The sequence below is a fragment of the Equus asinus genome, chromosome 20, assembly GCF_041296235.1.
Source record: "Equus asinus isolate D_3611 breed Donkey chromosome 20, EquAss-T2T_v2, whole genome shotgun sequence".
NCBI classification, from domain to species: domain Eukaryota; kingdom Metazoa; phylum Chordata; class Mammalia; order Perissodactyla; family Equidae; genus Equus; species Equus asinus.
In genome coordinates, this window is record NC_091809.1 from 87,704,613 (window position 1) to 87,725,457 (window position 20,845).

At 36.0% G+C, this 20,845-nt stretch overlaps 1 pseudogene; it reads left to right on the forward strand.

Annotated features, from left to right (window-relative positions):
• The first annotated feature begins 295 nt into the window (after positions 1 to 295).
• Positions 296 to 17,994, forward strand: LOC106830139 (olfactory receptor 52P1-like; annotated as a pseudogene).
• The last annotated feature ends 2,851 nt before the right edge of the window (positions 17,995 to 20,845 follow it).

The window sequence follows — 20,845 nt, forward strand, 5'->3', positions numbered from 1 at the left end:
AAATCTGATGAGAAAAACTTTCCTTTATGTTATTTTTTTTTCCACTTATGTGAAATTCTGCCCCAGTATGATGATAAATTCCAAAGTGGAGCAAGGTTCTATTTTCTCCTGTGTCCAGCCTGGTACATTTGTGGTTCTCTTTGAGAGAAGTAGAAGATATGGGATAAGTTGTTCTTTATCAGGTAATAGCTTGGAGTATCTGTGACCACATTGATTAACTATAACTTGGATGATGTTTGGAAAATGTTTAGCAAATTATTCAACATGCTAACCTAAAGTGGTTTGCTGTGTGGCAATGGGTAAGTAAGCAAACTTTGGGGAAATATGGTATAATGTACAGTCTAAGGAGAATAAAGACTTTACCCACTGAAGTAAAGGAATATCAGTTCAGTTCAAAAATGTCCTGTCCAAAGACATAGCAGCATGAAAATACATATTCACTTTGGAAAAAAACTAGTACAAATAATGATTTTGTTATTTTCAAGTTGAAGTAATGCTCATCAAGAATCATATATGTTCTTAGTTATATCTGTTGCTTAGTTTTTGTAATGAGTCATTTAACAAAATATCTTATAAACTGATAAGCGTGAAAATAAAGGGAATTACTTTATAAAAATTAAGTTGGCTCAATGCACCCACTGTGTCCAGGAAGAGAGGCTGCAGTGTCTGAACTCTGGCCTGAGGCACCGGGGCACCTGCATGGCCAGAGTCAGCGTTATTCAGGGCCACTGTCCAGGATGTGAGCGAGAGCAAGCTGCGGCCCATTTGGACCACGCTCGGCCCGACATCTCTGGCAACAAACAAGATGAAATAGCTACTTAGAGATGAACTTGAACACGTGGGTGTGAAATTTGGTGTCTACACTGAGGATCGTAATGGCCTCTCTTATGCTTTAGAATCTATGAAGACCAGAGAAGATCCTGATGAAGTTGTGCAAGATGAAATCAGAGTGTTCGTAAAAAGGAAGCATAGCTGATACTTTCAGAAATCGAAAGTAGACTATGTTCAAGGCAAATTAGCTGGTGATTAAACAACCCAAACCTGAAAGTAATTTGTGGTTGTGGAAAAAGATTTAATGCTTGAGACCTCAGGACCACTCCTCAGGCTGTAAGCTCCGGGTATGCTCATGGAAATCTTGGGGCTTACTAAAGAAATCATGTGACTGTCACATTCTAAAGTTTACAATGTGTGGCTACTTTAAGTAGAAAATAATGTATTTTGAAAGAGAAAAAACCCCACTAAGTTGAATATTTTAGAGATGTGCAAATAGATCCTGATGTATTTTCGTCTTTGGTGTTGAATTTGCCTGAGAGACATTATTTCAAATGATTGAGAAAAGAGATAATAAACTCTGGAAGGATTCTATACCTTGATTCAGAATGTCAATAATTTTTATTCCACTTAAAATGAGAAAAATAATTTTGAGGACTTCATTTTCCATGCAATTTATGCATGAGAGGACATATGTAACACCTGAAAATATTCTAAGACCAAATTTTGGCTGCCTTTATATGAACATATTGGCAAATGAATATACATTTATGCTTCAAGACAAAATACATTCTATGAGCTGGGGCTGGCCCCGTGGTCGAGTGGTTAAGTTCGCGTGCTCCGCTGCAGGCGGCCCAGTGTTTCGTTGGTTCGAATCCTGGGCGCGGACATGGCACAGCTCATCAAACCACGCTGAGGCAGCGTCCCACATACCACAACTAGAAGGACCCACAACGAAGAATATACAACTACGTACCGGAGGGGCTTTGGGGAGAAAAAGGAAAAAATAAAATCTTTAAAAAAAAATACATTCTATGAGGAATATATATACGTTCTTTCAATGATTCTATACTTACTGAATTTTTATAATAACTGAGTAATAGATGGGTTTCACTTTATTAGATTACAGGTCTTCTAGGATATTCATAATTAAAGAAATGCAAATTAAAAAGGGTAGCAAGGCATGACAATGAAAGATGAGAACAGCCAACATAATAGAGGATTTTAAATCCTGCATGCATTTTAGCTGCCATTTATTGAGTACTATATGTCATGATCTTTTCATAGATTGCATGTCATTGTTTTTATAACTTTAAGGACTATTGTTTTCATAGATGAGAGAAATATTGTAACAAAATTTAAGTCATTTGGCCAATATCATACAACTGGAGGAGAACTCTAGATATAAAACACTGTTTGATAAAAAAATATAATGTTTTATTTTGCCTCCTTATCTCCATCAGAAATACAATAGATTGTTTTAAAGGAAGAATCCAAGTCTTAAAGTTCTGTCCTTGCAGTCATTATTTTCGTCTAAGACTACCCTTCCTCTCTGACTCCAATGTCCTCACTCCATACAGAATCTAAAGCCAAGTCTGTGTTCCACATCTGTTCTCAGTTTACATTAGTAACAAACAGTGGGAGTTAGGAAAAAGCAATAACCAAGGAATTTATCATTTACATAAATTTAAAAATTCAGAACATGTTCCGTTCACACCTTCTGACCTTAAACAATGAAGATGAAGACCCTTAACTATAGACTTCTATCGCACTCCGACTGGAGAGTTCTTCTTATGTTCTTTGTGTAAAAAGTACCCATGGTCAGCTCACAGTTATAGTTAAGACAGGCTAAGTGTTTCAAAATTAAGAAGCCAAATACTGTTACTTCACAGATAGGGAAAACAAGACCCAAGGAAGGCATGGATAATTGGAGGTACATTTACCTAAGATTTTACTAGAAATGACTCTGAATGCACAGATTAGAACAGTGCTCCCTGCCAACCAGGAAGGCAGACACACAAGTCAATTATCAGTTTGTCAGGGCTATTTCTAAAAAGAAAGGGTTTAGATAGCTGCAGAGTTCCCAATTCATAGTCTGATTGATTTTGTAGCAATATTACTAGTAATAATAATGTATTTATGAGGAAATCGTCATTGCTTGAGAAACTAGAACATACCCTCCTGAGGTCAACACCGCGTTTCTTGTATAAAACAAGAAGTTCTATGTTGATCAATCTTTGATGCTTCAGGACATTATAGGTAAAATCGTTTTAAATATACTTATTGGGGAAAGTACAGGGACTATGAATCAATGTAACTCTGTTTTGTGTAAATGTGTAAAATGTCACTTCTCCAGTAAACCACAGTAAAAAATGTTTGTGTGAGCCAGCTCATATGTAAGACAGAATAGTTGATTCTGATTGGGAGTTGTGTAGCATCCACTGGTCAAACCTGACAACCACCAGAGCTGATTTCTAGACATAGGGATAGTTATTTGTGAAAAAGATCATATGATCCAGATAGGTATCTCAAGAAGTTAGATCTTCTGTTCTTGGGAGGAAGAACTCATTTCCACAGCTCACTTTCAGTTTCATGAAGTTATAAATTATGAGTCCCTGTGTATAGTGGAAATGGCGTCCCAGATTTGGAGATGATGCCTTCTCAGTATTGATACTTTCAGTTTTAGCAGTCATTCAAAGCCAGAAAAAATATTCTTTCACTTATTATACCATTTCTTGACCTCTCATTTATTAACTCAACTGTTAAGAGCAGTCCAAGCCTGAGACTTAGTGTCCTAAAGCTTTATGGGGACAACTGGAGTCAATAAGATTTAGGAAGGGAGACCCAAGAGCCTTGCAATACTTCCTTAGTATGCTTTCTCCACACAGAAACAGTAACAATAATAATAATAATAACGGGGGAATTGGATACATTTTGTGGCCTATAGAGAAGATAATTTCATCACTGGTCCATTCCTCAGGAGAATAGCCTCCTAGCCCTTGTCCAAGTGCTGATGCTGTTTTTATTCTGTTTGCCTCTGGGAATGGCTTTCTTTATCTTCAGACAATGCTACACCAACATGAGTAGGCACATGCACAAAAGAAGGCTGTAGAATTAAACTTGTGAATTTGTATTCTCACAGGTGGCTGTGAAATCTAGAGGGAAATATTTAGAGAAATATAAAGGGAGTGTAGGAAATTGAAAATGTAATTGTATAAATGGGATTAACTCCAAGTAAGTGTCAGCTCTGTATAGACATTCTGAAAAGGAGCTTAATATTTCATTCAGGATTTGGCCATTCGTGACAACATGGATGGTCCTTGAGGGTATTATGCTCAGTGAAACAAGTCAGAGGGAGAAAGTCAAATACCGTGTGATCTCACTCATAAGTAGAAGATAAAAACAATGACAAACAAACACATAGCATTGGAGATTGGATTAGTGGTTACCTTAGGGGAAGGGGAGGAGGGCAAAAAGGATGCTTAGGCTCACATGTGAGGGGATGGACTGTAATTAGTTTTTGGGTGGTGAACATGATGTAATCTACACAGAATTTGAAATATATTTCGATGCACATCTGAAAGCTATATAATGTTATAATCCAACGTTACTGCAATTAAAAACAAAACAAAAAAAAGTAGTATTTTCCCACTCCCCTAACCCATTCCTTTCCAATTTTCTTTCTCTCTTTTTTTTTTTTTTTTTTAAAGATTGGCACCTGGGCTAACAACTGTTGCCAATCTTCCTTTTTCTTTTCTTCCCCAAAGATTACCATCTGGGCTAACAACTGTTGGCAATCTTTTTTTTTTTTTTTTCCTGCTTTACCTCCCCAAACCCCACCTGTACACAGTTGTATATCTTAGTTGCACTTCTTTCTTGTTGTGGGACACTGCCTCAAGGTGGCCTGAGGAGCGGTGCCCTGTCTGCGCCCAGGATGTGAACCCTGGGACACCGCAGAGCATGCAAACTTAATCACTCGGCCATTGAGCTGGCCCCTCTCTTTTAAATACCTACTCCTATAAAACTCACCCTTGGATGTTAATACACAGCTCAGTTGCCTGTTTAGTGTCATTCACTCTGCAATGACAGTGCAGTGTTTGTTCCAATTTGAACATTTGCTTGCTTGCTAATTTCAAAAAGAGGTAAACATCTGGGGAGTCAGTTTCTATTTTTACAAAAGAATTTAGAGAGAGAGATTATAAAATGACTTCTTTTCAAATGGACTGTAGAACTCTAATACTGCCCAGTAAGTAATTTTTCTTTTTACCTGTGTTGAGTAACAATAGATTTTCTTCCTTCAATATGTTGTACAAAATTCTTTTCAGAGAGATCATGAAATTCCAATTGTACATGAGCCCAAAAGGCAGAACAATGGCCCCAACCAATGTCTCAGTCTCCGGAGAGGTCCCTCCTCTCACCAAGATGCCCCTAGAGACCACCAGGTGAGTCTCATGTCACCAAAGGACTGTCAGCCTTCTCTCTGGTGATTTTAGCTTGCAGCAATGAGTGAGTTTGTGTGTGGGCCCTTTAAGACCCGGGTCTTTTGGACTTTCAGCCCATAGCTTTTCTGGGGGTGTCCTCGCTGCAGTTAATAGCCAGTGAAGCCACAGTTGGGCTGAGTCTGAAGTATGCTTATAGCAGTATCGGCAGGTTACTAACTCTGTTAGACCTTTAAAGAGCGTTTAGGAGGTGAAAATTCAAAGCATTTTTTTTTATTTGTTTATTAATTCATCATTCATCCTTTCTGAATACAGAGCATGTCAATCTCCCTGACTATGTAACACTCTGTCATTAATTCCCATTATCATTCCCCCACAGGCTCACAAAGTTCCCTACTACGAGGCCAGTGTGCTTAGTTTACCATCATTACCTCTTCAGTCATGCAAAATCTCCTGTGTAAAATATCATCCAGGTAAGTGATCTTCTACTCATCAATGCTTAAAACCAGTCTGTCCTGTATTTCTCCCAAAAGAAATTCATTGATCAATATAGTCCTTAAATCATTGTCTCCCTACCCACCTCAGTTCCTGTAATGTTTTTGTCCCCTCTGACTCTGTGTTGATGTATCATACAACTAATTCTTTTGAAATTTTTCTCTCGGCAGTATAGAGCATTTAGTTTCTTGAATGAGATCATTGACTTTGAAATTACTCTTATCTAAATTTTCGTGATTAAAAGAGGTAAGAGAATAAAAAGACATGGCGTATTTTATAATTAGAGTACAGAAATAATAGTTTAAAAGAGATAAATATTCTTGTATTTGGATTTTATTTTTCTTTCCTGGCAGAAAAACTAGTACACTTAGCACGTTTTAGTAATCAGGATGAAGAAAACAGGTGTTTTGTTTTGTTTTGTTGTTTTGTTTAATCTCCATGAATAAAAGCTTTCATTCATGTTTCACATTAGCTATTTCTTCACAGAACTTCAACATAAACCTACATCTCACCTTGAAAATGCTCACAACAGACACTACTCATACACAAGTTACTTATAACCTTACATTCTGACAAATAGCTCATTTTTATTTCCATATTGTGGTCACATGTTATATTTTTCTTTTATTCAGGGCCATTATCCACTCTCTTTAATTCACATTCCTTTCTCACTTTTTATTCATGGTATAATATATTAGCTACTCCTTTGTCTCATGACACAATTTCTTTGCTCTTTTTGCTACTTACCAATCTGTACCTAGAAATCTTAAGTTTTGATCAGTATGCTTAGTTTTTCCAACAGAGAAGCTCAACAATACTAGAGAAAATCTCAATTCTAGAAGCTTTCCCAATAAAATTTATGCAGCTTTGAATTCCCTGGCTGATTTCTAGACATGTTTTTCTTAAATTTTACCTGTCTCTTCAAACTTTCTATGAAAACCATACTATAATCTCTTGGCCATAAAATGCGGTTAGAATACAGTACACATGCAGAAACTCTCACCTCCTCCTGTCCCTCACACCCTGTCTCTGCAGCAGGACAACCTCTTCTCCTCTTGTAGGCTAATTTCCATAGATATGTTCTGAGTTTTTCATTTGTTTATTGTCTTTCCTTGAAAATCTTGTATTTCAAGCATCTGCAATACACTTGTTCTTTCCCTACTCCAAACTATTTAGATTTTAGCACATTTTGTAATACGAGAAGCAATGATCTCCCTCTGCTAAAATTCCCTGTCTCTCATTTCATTTCTAGTTATAACCCTGAACTAATCACTATGACTTGTATTTTTCTAGTTAAGCACATTTCAAACCACAATGATAGCCGTTTGCATCTGTAATGTCAAGTTCACTTTTCTGGAAAAAAATAAAAATGCTCCTCTTTTAACAAGCACAATACATTTTTTAAGGACTCTTCTCAATTGATAATTGTGCAGTACTTGACATTATTTTTTCCTTAAAATACATATTTTGTTTCTGTAATCACACTCTATCTTATTTTTTCTTCCGTTTCAAAATATTCTCCCTTTATTCCTTTGTCTGACTCCCTTTACACTGTTGAAACAATAAATTCCATTGGCAATTATGTTCATCTCCATGGTTCTCTTTCTATTCTTATTCCAGATGTCCTCTCCTGGCTAGATTGCCCAGTTGCATAGTTGCACTCACCACTGACAAAGAGTAAACAAACATTGACTTTCCATAAACCTAACTTGACAGCAGAACTCATATATTAAACCATCTTTTAAACAGTTCCAGCTTGATAGAAAAGAAATAAATCAGATTTGAAGTTTCTTTGAATTAAACTCACTTTTCTCCTTGCTGTTGGCAGAGACTTTCTTCCCAACCTCTTGATTCCTGTTGATGCATAAAGAAGGAAATGACGACCTTGGAATTTTGGGGAAGGCAATCCCTACCCTTGATTCCAGTTCATCATTTACTTTGCCAGCAAGATGAAGATGCAGAGCAACTCATAGGATTTAGACTGAGAAAAGTGTTAGTTATATAAAAGTCATTTTGTTTTTTTTTTATCATTGGTGGTCTCTCTAAATCTTTTTTTCTCCATAAATCATTGTCTTTCTGTCTTTCTCTGTCTCTTTCCGTTTTACTTTTTATCTCTCCAACACAGTCAAGCCCAGTATGTTTGTCTTTCTACTTCTTTTATTTTTTTATTTTTATTGAGGAGGATTAGCCCTGAGCTAACTACTGCCAGTCCTCCTCTTTTTTTGCTGAGGAAGCCTGGCCCTGAGCTAACATCCGTGCCCATCTTCCTCTACTTTATATGTGGGACACCTACCACAGCATGGCCTGCCAAGCGGTGCCATGTCCACACCTGGGATCCGAAGCGGCAAACCCTGGGTCGCTAGAAGTGGATCCTGCGAACTTAACCGCTGCGCCACCGGGCCGGCCCCATGTCTTTCTACTTCTGATGCTACATGGTGAGTAACCCCATTGTTGAACGGCTATGGCTGGTTGAGGAAGTCCCTCTACTTCAATAAGAAGTAGTAAAAAAGCTTATTTTTGCCTGATATTCTAGTATTCTGATTTAATCTGGCTTCTCCAACCTTGTATCAATATACAGGTGTCAGAACAGCTATGAGGAGAACTCTTATTGTGTGTAAACTTACATGGAAAAATTTTCTTATTTTCTCTAGAAAAAGAAAGGATAACGTACTTTTCCTTTAAAGCCAGTCATACATTCAGTGTCTAAATTATCAGCATATAGTAGATAAATTATAGAATATACTATTACTATGATTGTTTTTGCTACCTTTAACTTAACCCTGTTGCAAAGCTATTATTAGTCATAAGGAAATCTATCTTAGAATTTTAAAAACCAGTTTAGATTCTGGACTTTCTTTCGTCCTTCCCTTTGCTTATAATCCTTTTTCCCTTAGGTTTCCTCCTCTACCCAATGTCTTTCCCACCTGACAAATATCAGTTTATTTTTTGACTCTCAGCTCAAGCATCATCTCCTCTGTGAAGTATCTCCTGACGGTCTTAAGCAGAATTCCAAATTCTTCCTTTGTGTCTTCAGTGTAAGATAATGACTATTTTTTGAATGAACCCTAGTGAGAACTAATTACTTTGGCAGTTTAGTTTTCCTGGATCTGTTTAATATCAAAAAGGATATCAAATTTAATGTGGATGCACATCTATTTGTCCTGCTTCCAAGAGAGTATCTACATGGAGATGGAGTTGTTGGGAATTAGAAAACATGAAGAGACAGTTTAAGAAAAATGCTAAAAATCTGATTTTTTTAGGATAGGCTTTCTTCGTTTTCATTTCAGCATTATCTTTATATATTTGTCTAAGGCAACAAACGTGTTTTAATTAAAGATCTGAAGAGATTCATCATGGATAAGAGAAGGGAAAAAAAGGTGAAAAATGCTCATTAGACTAAGAGGTACCCAAGACCTAGATAGAATTATGACAACAGAATTATTATTTTCTTTAAAGATTTCTGCTCAGAGTGACCCTTATGAACAATAACAATGTGCAATTCCCCCACACTCTTCTTGGATCCTTTCTAAATAGTTCTCTATCTAGATACCAGAAGCATCTATTAGAACACATACTCATAAGTTTAGTTCTTCAACTTATGTGCATTCACCTACTCATGTGGTGTGGTTATGAACAGTGCAGTTATAAACATGTAGTTATGAATGAATCACTTTCAAATAGGCAAATATAGATCAGCAGTTGGGCAGGACTATGATGCAATTCTCCTGAGGAAGAGAAAAGTGATGAATTATATTCCCTGTGGTCAATACAACGTAATCTATCTACTTTTATTAAAAAAAAAATTGGTTTGAAGATGGGATATAAAAAAATAAATCCAAGGCCTCTTGACCTCTACTCCCTACTCCCTGAATCTTTGTGATGTCTGTTCCTATCCCACAGAGCTTGACAGCAGAAATATCACTGTCTGGCTGCCTTTCAAGCCTAAGTTAGTAACAAACAGGTCAAGAAATGCCATCACATAACATAATTTTTTTTCTGGCTTTGAATGGATTCTAAAATTGAATATATTGATGGTGGGAAGAAGAAGTCATAACCAATTTTAGGACAACATTTCAAGTATATTCAGACACTCATATCCATTTCGTTAAGCTGAAGAAGAAAGGTATAAATGGGTTTTCCAACAAGAGCTGATCTAAGTAATTAAACTGTTTGGACCCAAGTATTTTTTCACATGTAAGTGTCCTTTAATTGTAGAAAGCACCCCTAGTGGTAGTCGATTTTGATGAGCTAATTGTAGGCAACTCTCAATATTTAGAATCAGCTATCCAGTCTTCCATTTGAGTTGGTTCATAGAAACATATTACTGTTATTATACCAGCCAACTGTTATTTTAGACAAAACTGAATTAAACTGGTTCCTGATGGCTGTACTCCTTCCAATACATTTATTTAAAATTATTTTACGTAGACTATACTGTACTATTAAAGTGTGGTTAATATAGATTTTGCTGTTTTAAACAGGAGAAAGTTTGTTGATGTGGAATGGGCACATTTTGGTTTCTGAAGGGAAGATGATTTCCCCATAAATCTATTTTTATTGTTGCTGTTGTTATTATTATTATTATTTTCATTTCAAAATCAACCAAACCATAAAGTTAGGAACTCTATAGTTAACATAATCCTTTCTCACTAGAAATAATCTTATTGAACTGGTAATCAATTTACACTAAACTTCTTGATTTCCTGGTCAGTGGAAGATGGAGCATTCAGAATATTCAGAGCTATTTCTAGTACAGTCTTGGGTAACTATACTTTCCATTACTCTTGACTATTTTTTGTGACTCATTTGGGCCTTACTCCTCATATCTTTAAAGTGATGGCATTGGCCTCCTTAATCTTGAAAGTTTTAGCCTGTCCTACCATAACTTTCCACTAAAAATGAACTTACCAAAGATCTTCACATACACACAGAAAACCTGAAGACCTTCATGTTCTAGAAATGTGATGGAAGTGGAAGTCTTCATGAGAGAAACTTGATCTTCATTGTTGAAGGCAAAATAGATTATATATGTATTATGTATATATATGTGTATACTACACTCAAGTATACAATTTAGGAATATATAACATCATTTATGAATACATATGAAATATACATACATGTATATTTATATTTCATGTAGTTTATGAAAATCTTGCTTATTACTTTTTCCCACTGCCCATAGTTATTATTAACGGAAACTGAGGACAGTTCTTTAAACACCGTAGATCATACATCTGAATTTACTTCTTTGAATGGAGTGAGGTGATTGGAGGAAGAGGAAAGGCAGCTTTGGAATTAAATAAAGAATGCAAGGAGAATACTCTAAGACTAGAATTGTTGCTTTAACACTCTAAATCTCTCCTCTTTTTGTATGACATTAAACACATTATTTAAATCTAGGATGACACTTGTTTCCATTATGGAAACAATAATTCTTGGAATTATTGAAACAATGAAGTGGTTTATGAAAAATGTGGGGTATATAGCACTAAATAAATGATAGCTAATATATATATGGATTTGAAAATTTTTAATTATTTGGTGCATCTCATCTTCCACCTGTATATTTATCACTCTGATTTCACATTTCTACAAAAGTTTCAGCAGTTTCTATGTTATGATAAGCTTTTATAAGTATAGGGAATCATTGAAAGACATATATGGAACTAATAAAATTTATTTTTATTTGAGACAGAAATTACAATCCTCCACCTTTTTTTAATGTAAAACCAGTCACAACTCATTCTTGAAATGTTGTCATATTTCTAGGTATGATTTTTCTTTCATCAATCATAGCAAAAAGGCACTTTCCAAAACTTTTTATCTCCATTTCCTTATAGTGAAATAAGAAATTAAAAAACATTGTGAAGGAGAGCACAGAATCCTTCCAGAGCATATTGAATTTTCCCAATCACCTACAGTAATATATTATAAGTAACTTCAATTGCAGATATAAAAAATAATGTTCTGTTGTATTTAAGATTTTCTAAAATATGGAATATTTGTATTTTTATAGATAAAAATGGGATTTGTGTAATGCAATCTCATGTATTTTTTACATATTTCAGTACTTTACATCCTATTTACCTAATTGGCAGATTATAAAAATAAGAGTTAAGGAACCGGCTCCATGGCATAGTGGTTAAGTTCGGCACACTCTGCTTTGGTGGCAGCCAGGGTTCATAGGTTAGAATCCTGGGTGCAGAGCTACACCATGATTCAGCCATGCTGTGGCAGTGACCTAGACGCAAAATAGAGGAAGATAGGCACTAATGTTAGCTCGGGGTCAATCTTGCTCCAGCAAAAAAAAAAAAAAAAAGAGGGAGATTGAAAACAGATATCATCTCATGGAGAATCTTTCTGAGCAAAACAAAAAAACACAAAAGGTAACTCATAAATACCAAAATGCAGATATTCTGACTCTTGATGAGTATAGAGTTGAATGGAAGGAAAAATAATATGTGGGTATAGTAGAAAGCAGACTATAAGACATATGCCACTAGTGTAACATGGACATATAGGAATCTATTTTTTCTGTTAAATGGATGTTGGTTAAGAGAACATGCTTTTTACGAGTTTTTCCCCAAAATCAATATGCAGTCTCACATTGCCGTATTTTTACCCAGAATGGTTTATCTCTCTGAAATGACATGCCTCCATCATGGGTAAAAAATTTAGTTCCCATTGGACTTAACATTCTAACAGAATACTCCCTAACATCTTTGTTTACTTTCCCTTTGCTAACATAAAAACCTACCAATAAGTAAAAGATGAAAAATGGAGTTTATTAAATTTTCCCCATTAAAATTATGCAACATACAGTGAATCAATGTCATCACAAATCCACCTAGCTATTACATGGTAAAGAATTGTCCTTGGTTTACATTAATAACTGTGTGCAGTGGGAAAAAGTAATAAGCAAGGTTTTTATAAACTACATGAAATATATATCTAACATGTATGTATATGTTAGATGTAACATATGTATATTTCATGTGTATTCATAAATGATGATATATATTACCAAATCATAAACTCGAGTGTAGTATACACATATATACACATATATATAATTTATTTTCTTCAATCACTGTTACTTTATCCAATGAAGATAAAGACTGTCTTCGGGCCGGCCCTGTGGCAGAGTGGTTAAGTGCGCGTTCCGATTCTCGGTGGCCCAGGGTTCGCCGGCCCGGATCCCGGGTGCAAACATGGCTCCGCTTGGCATGCCATGCTGTGGCAGGCGTCCCACATGGAAAGTAGAGGAAGATGGGCACGGACGTTAGCTCAGGGTCAGGCTTCCTCAGCAAAAAGAGGAGGACTGGCAGTAGTTAGCTTAGGGCTAATCATCCTCAAAAAAAAAAAAAAAGACTCTCTCCTGCAGACTTCCATCACATTTCCCGAACATGAAGGTCTTCCTCAGGTTTTCTTGTGTATGTGAAGATGTTTGGTGAGTTCATTTTTGGTGGAAAGTTAAGGCAGGACAGGTTCATAATTTCAAGATTTAGGAGGCCAATGCCATCAATTTGGAGAGAGAATGTTCATTACGGATTAAAAAGATAAGTGGAAGCTTATCAAGCAGACAAGGGAAAATAGAATCAAGTTCAAAGGTAAAGTAATTTTAACATCACAGAAAACTAAAACCATGTAGTATGATCCCAAAGCTGCTAGAAGATCTGGAACACACAGAAGGGAAGTTGTGGCAAGATTGTGGTCTGGAGAGATTGGCAAAGGTTATAAAGTGAATTAACACTTTTTTGAATAAAAGGATGCTTTTGATGGTAAAATCTTAAGACTATACTAATCATAGTTGCCTTTTGAAGGATAACTGATTTTGTGAGAAGAGGGGGCTTTATAAGGAAAAGCCAGAAACGGGAAAAATAGTTAGGAGGCTATGGCATAGACTATGTGGGAGTTACGGAATATCATAGCTAAGGCAGATGGAGATGGATAAGATATGCTATATTTGATGGATATCAAATAAGTCAATTTAGCAAGCTTTAATAGCTGCCTGCTTTCACTATTAAAGTTACAGAGATGGAGATGTCAAGGATAACTCTTTGATCTAAATGACTGACTGTTGTTGCCAGCAAATGAGATACAATCAGATGGTAGGGGAGCTTTGAGGAAAAATAGAGTATTATTTGGGATATCTTGAAGTGAGATTATTTATGACATTGATGAACATATATATTTATTTCATAACAGAGAGTATGGAAAGCATCGCATGTTCTGTTAGTGTCATGCTCTCTGAAGTAGCAAATTCCAGGCAAGGGACTCTGCTAACTGACGCAGATGCAGGTTCAATGCCAAAGCCCTGGTGGCAGAAGGAGCACTGCATCTGTATGTTTCAGAAGCAGGTACAATGACGGACCAACAGGGAGCTTGGAGAGTGTACACAGGTGTTCTGACTTCCTTGGCAATCTTTCTGCTGAATATAAAGGAATGAACAATCTAATAGGTTTTATTCAAAATAGACTAAGAGGAGATTGAGAAGACTCTTCAGAAGGCCATGCTCTTGGAATTGTTCTCTGCAATTCCTTGTGTTCCACATTCTAGTACACTGAAGGGAGCCTGGTCTCTCTTTAAGTCAAAGCTACTTAACATCTTTCTCTTGGTATTATCTAAAAGTAAATTTATTGACAATTAAAGGCATACATTTGTTAATAAGTACACAGATGTATCACAAAACAGTTATTTTTTATCCTAGGTAATTTTATTAGATAGAAATCACGTTTCTAGTTCTAGGTGGATTATTTTGCTTGCTGCACACCTTGTTCTCTGACAAAGTCTCTTAAATTTTTGGTTCTTCCAAAAGGAGGAAAAATCATGGCACTTGGACAAATCTAGAAAGATATCAAGTACTCTTTTTATTAAACTTAAAAACCTTTCATTTTTTAAACATTTAGAACTCCTAGTTTTTGTTTCGATTTCTTATCAGTTTCTGGGGTTATAGGCCTCACCTGTGATGGAGCAATCCTCTGAGTCTCGGCATTCTAGATAAGGTTTAAAATCTGAAGTCTCCTGAAATATTTTTAATGAATAATTCAAATTTGAATCCTCACTTTCTAACAAGGAAATATCTCAGATACCCATGTAGGCCCAGAGTAGCATATTTTATTAGGAGAATGCACATGTCATAACCAGAAAGTTTTTCTCTACGTAGATAGTATTTGGCAATTCAAACAGAAGCATTGTTAATAGAGGTATTTACTAATATTTATTGAGTTTTCTATCAGCGGAGTTCACGAACAGGAATCTAGATATTGGAAGCAACCAGAGCTTTTTTAAAAAGGCATGTTATGAAAAACGGCGTGCACATTCTAGAATTATGATACTAGGAGGAAACGGGATCCTAGGAAGGTTAGAGAGCAATTATCAGAACAAAAGGACAAGGTCAGAGCGAGATTCCTAGGAAGATACTTGTGGCAATGAGACCTAGAGGACCAGATGGTAGCAGCTCTTCTCTTCATTTCCATTAGGCAGGATGGATACTAAAGCCAGATGTGAGGCGAGGACCCGAGTGGACAGAACACCAATCAGGCTTACGTTATCCCCCTAGCTGCAAATTTGTCCCTGACAGCAATATTTTAATTATCGCAAAGAAAGGAGAGATAAAGTTTTCAAAAAAATTTTTGAGGGAGGCAGCTAACTTATTTGCAACCTTTTGTTTTCATCACTTAAAATGCTAAATTAGTTTAAATGTAAATCTTTTAAAACAGATTATGTATGGCAACTTTCAGAATGTTGAGTAAAGTTAACATTTCTGGAATGACTCAGAAAAACCTTATTACTTCATCCTTAATGCTTGAAATATAGTATATGTTTAGTAAAATTGGATGGATTAAAAAATGTAGTCACATAAGTAGTACTTGTCTTTGAATTACATAGAAAGGCCAAATTGTGAAGATATAACTGATGCTGGGTCGGTGAACTGAGGAGTTGAAAGAAAGATTTCCTGGACTGTCAAGTTCTGGCAGTAGTGCTTTTTATTTAGAGAATAGTGTGGAATAGCATGGGGACAGGACAGTAAGAGCTGCTGCAATCATAGGTTGAAGGATGGGTTAAATTTAAGGTGTAGGTATGTGAGTTATCTCTTTATAAGACAAAGGAAAAAATATGTAAAAAAAGTTGTTAAAATGGTATCAGTGCAGGTGGGGTCTGGCTACTAACTGGTCCTGTAACTTTTAGATAAGAATCAAACCGTATTAAGTAAATGGCTGAAGCCACCACCTTAAATATTATTTTTAGCTAAAGACAAAGGAGGACATTGGGGGTGGAGGGGGAGTCGATCATGGTTGGTTACCACACAAGTACAGTAAACAAGATGCAGATTTAAGTCCTTGCCTCTGGTGTTGATTAAGAGTTTCTAGAGGTAAGGTCATTCTCCCTTTTTCCTGGTACAGAGAGGGAGACACCTTACAGATGGAGATTTCCTTTACAATGTAAATATCTCTTAACAAAGGGTAAGTGAATTCTACTCCTTCCTGTCTGTAGTTTTTAAAAGTAACCAGTATAAAATAATCCTCATCATAACCACTGCAAAAACGTATGTTTAGAGAATGTGCATTTAAAATTCTAAAGGATGATTTGCATTGTTCTACTGTTTTCAGCTAATATTCTTGACTTTAAAGATATGCTTTTAATATCCTGTTCATCTTCTGATTGTCTTTAAGACCTTTTCTGAAATAAGAATACACTAACCAGGGGTGAGGGTAGGAGTTTATTATTTTTAGTGTTCACAAGAATTTTGCTCACATTAAAGCTTCTTGCATTTCTTATTCTGCATTCCTGATTATCTGTTGCCTATTCACTAGTATATTGTTAAAGTTACAATTGTCTTTTGTATAACTTGATTATTATTGCGCATGTGTGTGTGTATGTGTACTTCTTTATGTATTTCCACACTGGATCAAAAATTCCTGAGAACAATGGCCTTTGCCTTAAGACTGTCTAAATCACACAACCCTGAAAAATCTTAGGCACAAAGAAGCAGAAATTTTATCACTACCTGCTTACTTAGTAGATAATAAAAATGAAAGAGTAGAGTAGAATAAATCTGCACAGAGATGGTAAAATTTTAAAAGAACTTAATTCAGTCTTTTTATTTGCAGATGAAGATAATGGGTTCAAAACTGTGAAGTGATTTACCCAAGGGCTTATGGAAATTTTAGAGAAAAGCCAGCACTTCAGAGAGCCTGTTAGAGAGTGTCTGAAATCTTCATACAGAGGACCATGGAAGAATCACTGTCATTCTGCTTTCTGCCCACAGGGGATTAGCCTGGCTACTGGGTATATGAGCATGTGAACTCTCCAGTTTTAACACAGCAGACAATGCTACACATTGCTACATCTCACCGTTCTTCCTGGTGGGTATTCATGGTTTGCATGATTTTCACTGCTGGATTGGCTCCCCTGTGTGCCTTCTGTTTGCCTTGATCCTGCTAGGGAACAGCGTAATCATCATTACCATCAAACTAGAGCCAAGCCTACACCAGCCAATGTATTTCTTCCTTTGTGTTCTGGCGACGAATGACATGGCTCTTGCCTCTTCCACAGCCCCCAAGATGCTTGGCATCTTCTGGTGGATGCTCACAGGTTTGATTTTAATATTGAATGTATCTAGCACAAATGTATTTTATCCACGCATATTGCATAGTTGAGTCAGCAGTCCTACTTGCTATGGCCTTAGACTGTTATCTAGCTATTTGCATCCCACTGTGTTATACCACCATCCTGACAACACCAATGGTCATTAAAATGGGTCTAGGTGGTGTGACCCAAGCTATCCTTATAGTTTTGTCCTGTCCACTTCTCATTAAGAGGCTACCAGATATGACATATTACACCAAACATGTCATTAATCATGCCTATTGTGAGCACATGGCTGTTGTGAAGTTAGCCAGTGCCAACACCCTCATTAACAGAGCATATGGAATCTCTGTAGCCCTTTCGGTGATGATATTGGACCTAGGGCTCATAGCCACATCCTATATCAAAATCCTCCAGGCAGTCTTCCGGCTCTCCTCCCAGAATGCCCGCTCTAAAGCACTGGGCACCTGTGCTCCCATGTCTGCACTATACTTGTCTCCTACACACCTGCACTGTTTAGCTTCCTAACTCACCACATTGGCAAGAAGGTACTGCCAAGTGTCCATATAATTTTTGCAAGTTTGTACCTTGTGGTGCCTCGCACAATTCCCTGGTGTATGGTGCCAAGACCAAGCAGATTCGTGACTGAGTGGTTGGTCTCTTCTTCCCAAACAAGGAAATTTATGAAAATTAAAATACTTAAATACAAACCTTGGTTGTTAGTATCTGTTTTATGAAGTCAGAGTGCATTAACCATGGGTGCAACCTTGTCTCCAACATGCTGTTTCTCAATTCAGCTATGCCTTATTTAACAGAAATGTTAGTTGCTGCACAGTTATTTCTTTTCTCTATTTTCAATTTTTTATATATTTTCCCTTCTTTCTTTTAGAAATAAGGTGATGCATTTTCATGGGACGCTTTCAGTAAATGTCGGCAATAGTTATTTATTACTGACATTGTTTCATATCCTATATTTATTAATAACATTTTCTAACATCCACAAATGTGAAATGGCTAGTCTAATTATTGAAACAATTTAAAACTTCTCAATACTTTGGACTATGCAATTTATAATAACAGGGTTTGGTTTTTTTTTTTATTTTGAATTGTTTTATGCTGTGTTTAATAATTCTGGAGTAAAAACTAATTTTTTCAAGTTTCTTTTTACTTATTATAAGAGGTATAATAATGGTTTAATATTCACATAGTGGTCACTGTGTGTTTGTCTGTTTACTAAGCCTCTGACATGCAATTATTCCTTTAGTCCACAGAACTATACTATGAGATAGGTGTTGTTATTATTCTCATTTTATCAATCAGGAAACTGAGACACGTATTGGTTATAGAAGTTGCACAAGGTGGCTCAGCTAGGAGATGGCCATGTCAAATTTGAACCCAGGGCCTCTGGGGTTAGAACGCATGCTCTGTACCACGTTATATTGTTCACCATGACAGCAGTCTCATACTAATTATTCACTTTAAGAATATGGAAACTTATCTATCTAAATATTTTATATTTTATACTCCTACATCTGTTCTTCTTTTAGATATTGTGGCAGATTTTTTGTGTCTCCCTCAAACCTTTCATACCTTATAAATTTTATGATAGTATTTTGGCAAACCTCCAAGCAAAACTTACTTCTATTTTACTAGAGAAATGTCCAATCAGTGCAGCCAGGTAACATTATGACTATGATCTTCAGACTTGAGTAAAGCTAGAAGAGTCTGAAAATCCTACTTATCCACATGCAGTTCCCTTTTCTTTAGCTTCAGAGAATATCAATTTTCCAATCACATTCATTAGGTGCTGCAACTGAAAACCATTCACTTCTTAATTAAGAATATGAATTTATTATGCATGGAGCACAGAGAAAACTACTTCAAGCATATCTGTCAATGCTGTGTGCAAAACATCTGTTTACTTTCAGGTCATTTCGTGAGATGAGCCTTCATGGAGATGAAAATTGTTGATTTTTGACCAACGATGGTGTATATTTTTCAAATATTTAATGGACATCTGTGTGTTTTCAGTTGAAATAGCTCCTCAAATCTTTGACTTTTTATATATTTCTGCAATAGCCACATTCCTGTTTATTGATGACTGTATATGTACCTTATTAACTTTTGTATGTCTTATATTGCAAATAGTTGTGTTTCCTTATAGTAATGTAATTCTTCCATTTATTCAATAAGTAAATCTTGAATGGCTCTATCAGCTATTTTAGAGCTAGAGTTCTGGGAAGAGAAAAGTCAAGTTCAAACACTGCTTTCATCACTAATAGCTGGGTGAGTTTCATTTTTAACTTTGTAAATTTTGAGTTTCATCTTTGATTAAACGTAGAAAACAGTTTTTATACTTTATAGTATCAGATTAAGATTAAATGAGGTAATGAGTAAAACACAATCATGACAATACTCAACAAAATCTTCTTCCATATATACCAGTGTCAGTGTAATGATAGGCATAGGAAATATGAAGACCTAACTGACTTTTGCTAGTTGCAAAAAGGTATTTTTCCAAATGCCTAAATAGAACTCCCAACTGGATAGCTCTACTAGGAGATCTCATTTCTTTATTCAGCATGTCCAAACGTAGACATTTTGTACTTCTTCACCCACCCAAACAGTCCTACAAAATTTCTTATCTCAGTGATAACACATCAAGTCATTGAAATCAGTAAAAGAGAATCAATTAATTTGATAGATTTTGAATTTATTAAATGTCAAATATATACCAAAAAATATATGAAAAACTAAATAGTAAATAAAATGAATTAAGTAAAGAGAAAAACTCTGATATCTATTCCAGGTAATGAGGAAAAAGATAAAGTCAATGTAATGTAGTTTAAAAATTGTGTGGATGATTATAGAACACCAACAATAACACTGTTCAAGAAAAATTTCTAATTAAGGCATATTGGAGGAGATACCAAGAACAGGCTGAGTTGAGTCTTAAAGAAAGATGATAATATCACCAGGTAACAGGGCAAGGGTTTCCAAGAAGAAGTAACATCACAATGGAATTGAATAGACATAGTAAGAAAAGTGAAAATACATCCAGAAGAGAGTGATGTCATAAAAACAGAAGGATAATAAAGCTTCAAGGAAAAACATAATTAGGAAAGCAGCAGGGACGTCCAATAAGGAGAGATCTGGCTTGTGGTACTATGAAGGTCATTGGTCACCTTAGGAAATAAAGGACAGTGCAATGGGAGTGATGGAAGGACAATACTATCTTGCATGCAATGAATGACCTTGGCTCTAGGTGATAAATCTAATCCAAAGCCTGAACTTGTTTAATTAAATGGTCACACTTATTTTGCACTTATGGAGCCTAATGCTACTTTTGATCAACCAGGCAGAATGTGAATCTGTCAGGTCCATGGGACAACCTATAGCACACAGGCTAAATCCAGCTTGCTGCCTCTTTCTGCAAATAAAAGTTTATTGGGGCACCACCATGTCCGTTAATTTATGTATTACCTGTGGAAGCTTTTGCCCTGTGGTGTCAAAGTTAAATAATTAGGACAAATATCAAAGGATCA